General features: G+C 35.9%; 1 long non-coding RNA gene across 1 annotated transcript; it reads right to left on the bottom strand.

Annotated features, from left to right (window-relative positions):
* Nucleotides 1–4,420: 4,420 nt before the first annotated feature.
* On the bottom strand, nucleotides 4,421–4,835 carry LOC145109250 (uncharacterized). Its single transcript, XR_013708844.1, has 3 exons — nucleotides 4,764–4,835; nucleotides 4,581–4,649; nucleotides 4,421–4,499 (listed from the first exon to the last, which is right to left on the bottom strand). It is a non-coding gene; the product is annotated as an uncharacterized LOC145109250 (long non-coding RNA).
* Nucleotides 4,836–5,778: the final 943 nt, after the last annotated feature.

Below are 5,778 nucleotides of genomic sequence, written 5' to 3'. Positions count from 1 at the left end.
TCGACCAAGGGCAAATGGGTGTCCCACGACTTACCAAAATCTATAACACATTCTCTCAACATGTCTTCCATGGTCTGAATGGTTCTCTCACTCTGCCCATCAGTTTGCGGATGGTAAGCGGTGCTCATATCCAGCTTAGTTCCAAGAGCTTTCTATAGTGACTGCCAAAATCTAGAGGTGAATCTGCTATCTCGATCGGAGATAATGGACACAGGCACACCATGCAGACGAACTATCTCTTGAGTGTATATCCGAGTCTGTCTCTCCATCTTGAAGGTTTCTTTGATTGGCAGGAAGTGGACGAATTTGGTTAATCGGTCGACAATTGCCCATATGGTATCGTACCCACTCATAGATTTGGGTAATTTAGTGATAAAATCCATCGTAATCCTTTCCCACTTCCACTCAGGTATTTCTGGCTGCTAAAGTAAATCTGAGGGATTTTGATATTCCACTTTTACCTTGTTGCAAGTCAAGCACTTTCCCATGAAAGTAGCGATCTCTGCTTTCATGTTTGGCCACCAATAAAGCTTTTTGAGATTCATATACATCTTATCCAAACCTGGGTGAACGAAGTATCGAGTCTTATAAGCTTCCTTCGTGACAACCTCTTCGTAACCACCAAACTTTGGGGTCCAGATCCGGTCTATGAAATAATAGACTCCGTCTCCCTTGATCTCTAAGTTCTTTTCCATTCCCCTAAAGGCTTCATCCGACCTGTTCTCTGCTTTCAAGGCTTCCAGCTGCGCCTCTCTGATTTGAGCGGATAAATGGGAATGGATGGTCATTGTCAGTACCTTCAATCTACGACCTGAGTACCCCTTCCGGATGAGGGCGTCGGCTACCACATTGGCCTTGCCTGGATGATAGCGTATCTCACAATCATAATCATCGAGTAACTCCACCCCTCGCCGTTGTCTCATGTTCAATTCTTTCTGATCGAAAATATGTTGCAGACTCTTATGGTCAGTGAAGATAATGCACTTGGTTCTGTAGAGATAATGTCTCCATATTTTTAATGCGAAGACTACTGCTCCCAACTCCAGGTCGTGAGTTGTATAATTGACTTCGTGTGCTTTCAGCTGTCTTGAGGCATAAGCAATGACCTTTCCTCGTAGCATGAGCACACAACCAAGGCCCTGATTGGATGCATCACAATAGACTACGAAGTCCTCTGTCTCCTCGGGAAGAGACAGGATAGGTGCGGTGCATAAGGCCTGCTTCAATGTTTGGAACGCAACGTCTTGCTTTTCTCCCCAACTAAAGGGTACACCTTTCTGAGTCAGGGTGGTTAGAGGCTTAGCAATTCTGGAGAAATCACTACTAGAAAAACAGCCTTTTACAACGCGCAATGCGTGTCGTAAAACGCTCAATCGACGCGTAAATGCCTGTCAAGGAAGACCCTGTCATAAAGAGAGACGACACGCTTTTGTGCGTCGTCTATAGACGACGTGCATTTATGACACGCATTTACGACACGTATTTACGACGTGCATTTACGACGCGCAATGCGTATCAAGGAAGCCCCTGTCATAAAGGAAGACGAAACGCATTTGCGTGTCGTAAGTTTACGACGCACGTTTAGGACATGCATTGCGTATCATTAAAGCCCCTGTCATAAATGAAGATGACACGCATTTGCATGTCATAAACTTCAGCAACCATTTACGATATACATTTACGACGCGTCTTTACGATACTCATTTATGCATAATACAAAAATATGGAAACAAATATATACCAAAACAATCAATTTCATCCATAACATCATGTCAAAAAATTGTAATACATTGGTATTAAGGGGATCTGATTGTACATTGTTAATAAGAGGTTTTCCCTAACTATATAACCTAATACTACGTTGCTATTAAGGGACACCTTGTTTCAGATATCATGTCAAAAAAATCCTTCATGTCAAAAAATTGGTTGTTGTCCACCGGCTGTAGATGGCAAGTAATGACTTAAACATTAGCTGAAACAAAAAAGCTTTTATTAATCACACAATCAACAACATTTATATGTACATCAAAATGCATATGTATACTAACAGATGTGATATAATATGTACGATCCTGTAAAAAGAAAAATAGCAAAAAACAATTTAAGGAATAGATTGCCAATGATAATAAATAATAAAGAAAAGCCTCTTACCAGATGATCCAAGAACTTCATTAGCTTATCATTGAGTGAAGGCAATTGCTCATACGAAATTTACTCAACCTGTATATATTATAAAACAAGTGTATGAGATGGAACAATCAACAACTTGAAAATGAATATCTAGCTTATCTACCCCTATGGTTTTAAAGAAAAATAAAACAACCACAAGACCCACCCACAATACCAGTTCAACAAAAGTAAATAAATTAATAAACAAATACTATAATTTACACTTTATACCACCATACACCATAGACAATTAAATAAAGCAGCTTTACGAGACAATCTGGAAGGTGGCCTGCTCAAGAGATTCATATCTGGAAGAATATTGTAAGATTCTTGTGGTTTTTCAACTTCGTGCAAAATTTTATCATGTTTTTAATTTCCCAACAGATTTTTATAATAAATTACATGACAAAATAAACCTTTGAGGGTCTCGGTATGGAAGTAGTGTGTTGTGATTTAGAATGAAGACGATGCATCTTCTGCATTTGTTGAAATTTTTGCAGCCAACTTCCAAAGATTATCATTATTATTCCGTTATCACTCTCATTCTCATTCTGGTTGTTGTTGGTAAAAGAATAGGAACATGAATATGAAGGCACCGTCTTTAAACGAGTTCTTAATATATTAATAGCCGCACTTTGCTGCAACAACCCACCAACATTTACAGTTTACACTCACATCACTTTATTACAAGTATTTCACATCACATATATTATATATACCTGGGGAAGTAACATCAACAGACCATACAACGCTTTTAACAGCCATATATATCTTCCAGCTTCACGAAGCTGTAAAAAAAACAAACATAAACAGTAAAGCAAGTATTTTCCATACATCTTTATCGCATATCAAACCATACTCGCTCAGCTTTAATAATGAATGTATATACATATATAAGTTACCTGAAGCCTAAGATAAGCAAAAATTGGAGTCTCCAATAGGAGGATCAGTTTATCCAACTGAACTAAAAACTTTACATTAATATCCTCTTCCGTTAGAGATTGGATCACAGAACTCGTATGCTAGTAAGCCTACAACACAACATTCCCAAAAATTAAAATACGCTCCTAGTTTTTATTATGTGAGAATGAGCATAAAAGAAGGGAAAATTATGCATTGCGTATCATTAAAGCCCCTGTCATAAATGAAGATGACACGCATTTGCATGTCATAAACTTCAGCAACCATTTACGATATACATTTACGACGCGTCTTTACGATACTCATTTATGCATAATACAAAAATATGGAAACAAATATATACCAAAACAATCAATTTCATCCATAACATCATGTCAAAAAATTGTAATACATTGGTATTAAGGGGATCTGATTGTACATTGTTAATAAGAGGTTTTCCCTAACTATATAACCTAATACTACGTTGCTATTAAGGGACACCTTGTTTCAGATATCATGTCAAAAAAATCCTTCATGTCAAAAAATTGGTTGTTGTCCACCGGCTGTAGATGGCAAGTAATGACTTAAACATTAGCTGAAACAAAAAAGCTTTTATTAATCACACAATCAACAACATTTATATGTACATCAAAATGCATATGTATACTAACAGATGTGATATAATATGTATGATCCTGTAAAAAGAAAAATAGCAAAAAACAATTTAAGGAATAGATTGCCAATGATAATAAATAATAAAGAAAAGCCTCTTACCAGATGATCCAAGAACTTCATTAGCTTATCATTGAGTGAAGGCAATTGCTCATACGAAATTTACTCAACCTGTATATATTATAAAACAAGTGTATGAGATGGAACAATCAACAACTTGAAAATGAATATCTAGCTTATCTACCCCTATGGTTTTAAAGAAAAATAAAACAACCACAAGATCCACCCACAATACCAGTTCAACAAAAGTAAATAAATTAATAAACAAATACTATAATTTACACTTTATACCACCATACACCATAGGCAATTAAATAAAGGAGCTTTACGAGACAATCTGGAAGGTGGCCTGCTCAAGAGATTCATATCTGGAAGAATATTGTAAGATTCTTGTGGTTTTTCAACTTCGTGCAAAATTTTATCATGTTTTTAATTTCCCAACAGATTTTTATAATAAATTACATGACAAAATAAACCTTTGAGGGTCTCGGTATGGAAGTAGTGTGTTGTGATTTAGAATGAAGACGATGCAGCTTCTGCATTTGTTGAAATTTTTGCAGCCAACTTCCAAAGATTATCATTATTATTCCGTTATCACTCTCATTCTCATTCTGGTTGTTGTTGGTAAAAGAATAGGAACATGAATATGAAGGCACCGTCTTTAAACGAGTTCTTAATATATTAATAGCCGCACTTTGCTGCAACAACCCACCAACATTTACAGTTTACACTCACATCACTTTATTACAAGTATTTCACATCACATATATTATATATACCTGGGGAAGTAACATCAACAGACCATACAACGCTTTTAACAGCCATATATATCTTCCAGCTTCACGAAGCTGTAAAAAAAACAAACATAAACAGTAAAGCAAGTATTTTCCATACATCTTTATCGCATATCAAACCATACTCGCTCAGCTTTAATAATGAATGTATATACATATATAAGTTACCTGAAGCCTAAGATAAGCAAAAATTGGAGTCTCCAATAGGAGGATCAGTTTATCCAACTGAACTAAAAACTTTACATTAATATCCTCTTCCGTTAGAGATTGGATCACAGAACTCGTATGCTAGTAAGCCTACAACACAACATTCCCAAAAATTAAAATACGCTCCTAGTTTTTATTATGTGAGAATGAGCATAAAAGAAGAGAAAATTATTTTTTGAGACTTGCCTGTGCTAATAAGCAAAGACTTATTATGACCATTGATGAATGGCTCCATGATGTATAAAGTGAAAGAAAAAGGTCTTTTCCAGCAGCATTAACTAATGAAAGCTTTAAAAGATCCCGTAGCTCACCCAACTCAGAAGATGTAAGCAGAATCAAATTTAAAGCCTGAAGAAAGCTTGGTTGCAACATCAAGTTTCTGCATTACATATTCTTCATTCCTTTTTACAACTTCTTCTTGGTTACAGTAGCAGGTTTCTTAGCAGGGGTATGAAGAAAGCTTGTTAAATTCCTTTTTACAACTTCATTTCTTTTTATAAAAGGTAAACGGGCCATACGCCCTGCAAATTTATGGACCAAATGTGAGCAAAGCCCAATATGAAGAATCCCTTTGTGTTGTGATAGATACATTTTAGTTCTTGTTGTTACTATTCTTGATTACATTTACATAATTTTTTTGTCATTTATATGAATCGTTAGAGATTTTTATAAAAAAATAAAAATAAATGGCACGAAACCATTAGTCAATCTTGTACCAGAAACATTGGTGTCAACAGACTCCACCATTCTCCATATAAGATCAAGTGACTGATCTTTGCTCCATAGAGTGCTGGAAGTGAAAAGAGTTCAAGATCCGAGTTCTTTATGAGACTTGCAATTTCAAAGAGATAAACTGCAATGTTTATGGACACCATCGTACATCTGCAATGTGAAAAACAAGAATTATCAGAGACAAACACAGATGCAGTATCAGAACTCCATCTTGTATACAAACAATTACCATAAACTGCAACTT

Source organism: Lactuca virosa, chromosome 1 (genome assembly GCF_052849685.1).
Source record: "Lactuca virosa cultivar CGN04683 chromosome 1, Lactuca_virosa_CGN04683_v6, whole genome shotgun sequence".
NCBI classification, from domain to species: Eukaryota; Viridiplantae; Streptophyta; class Magnoliopsida; order Asterales; family Asteraceae; genus Lactuca; species Lactuca virosa.
Note: the sequence above shows the minus strand (reverse complement) of the source record. Positions and strands in the feature narration are given on the sequence as shown.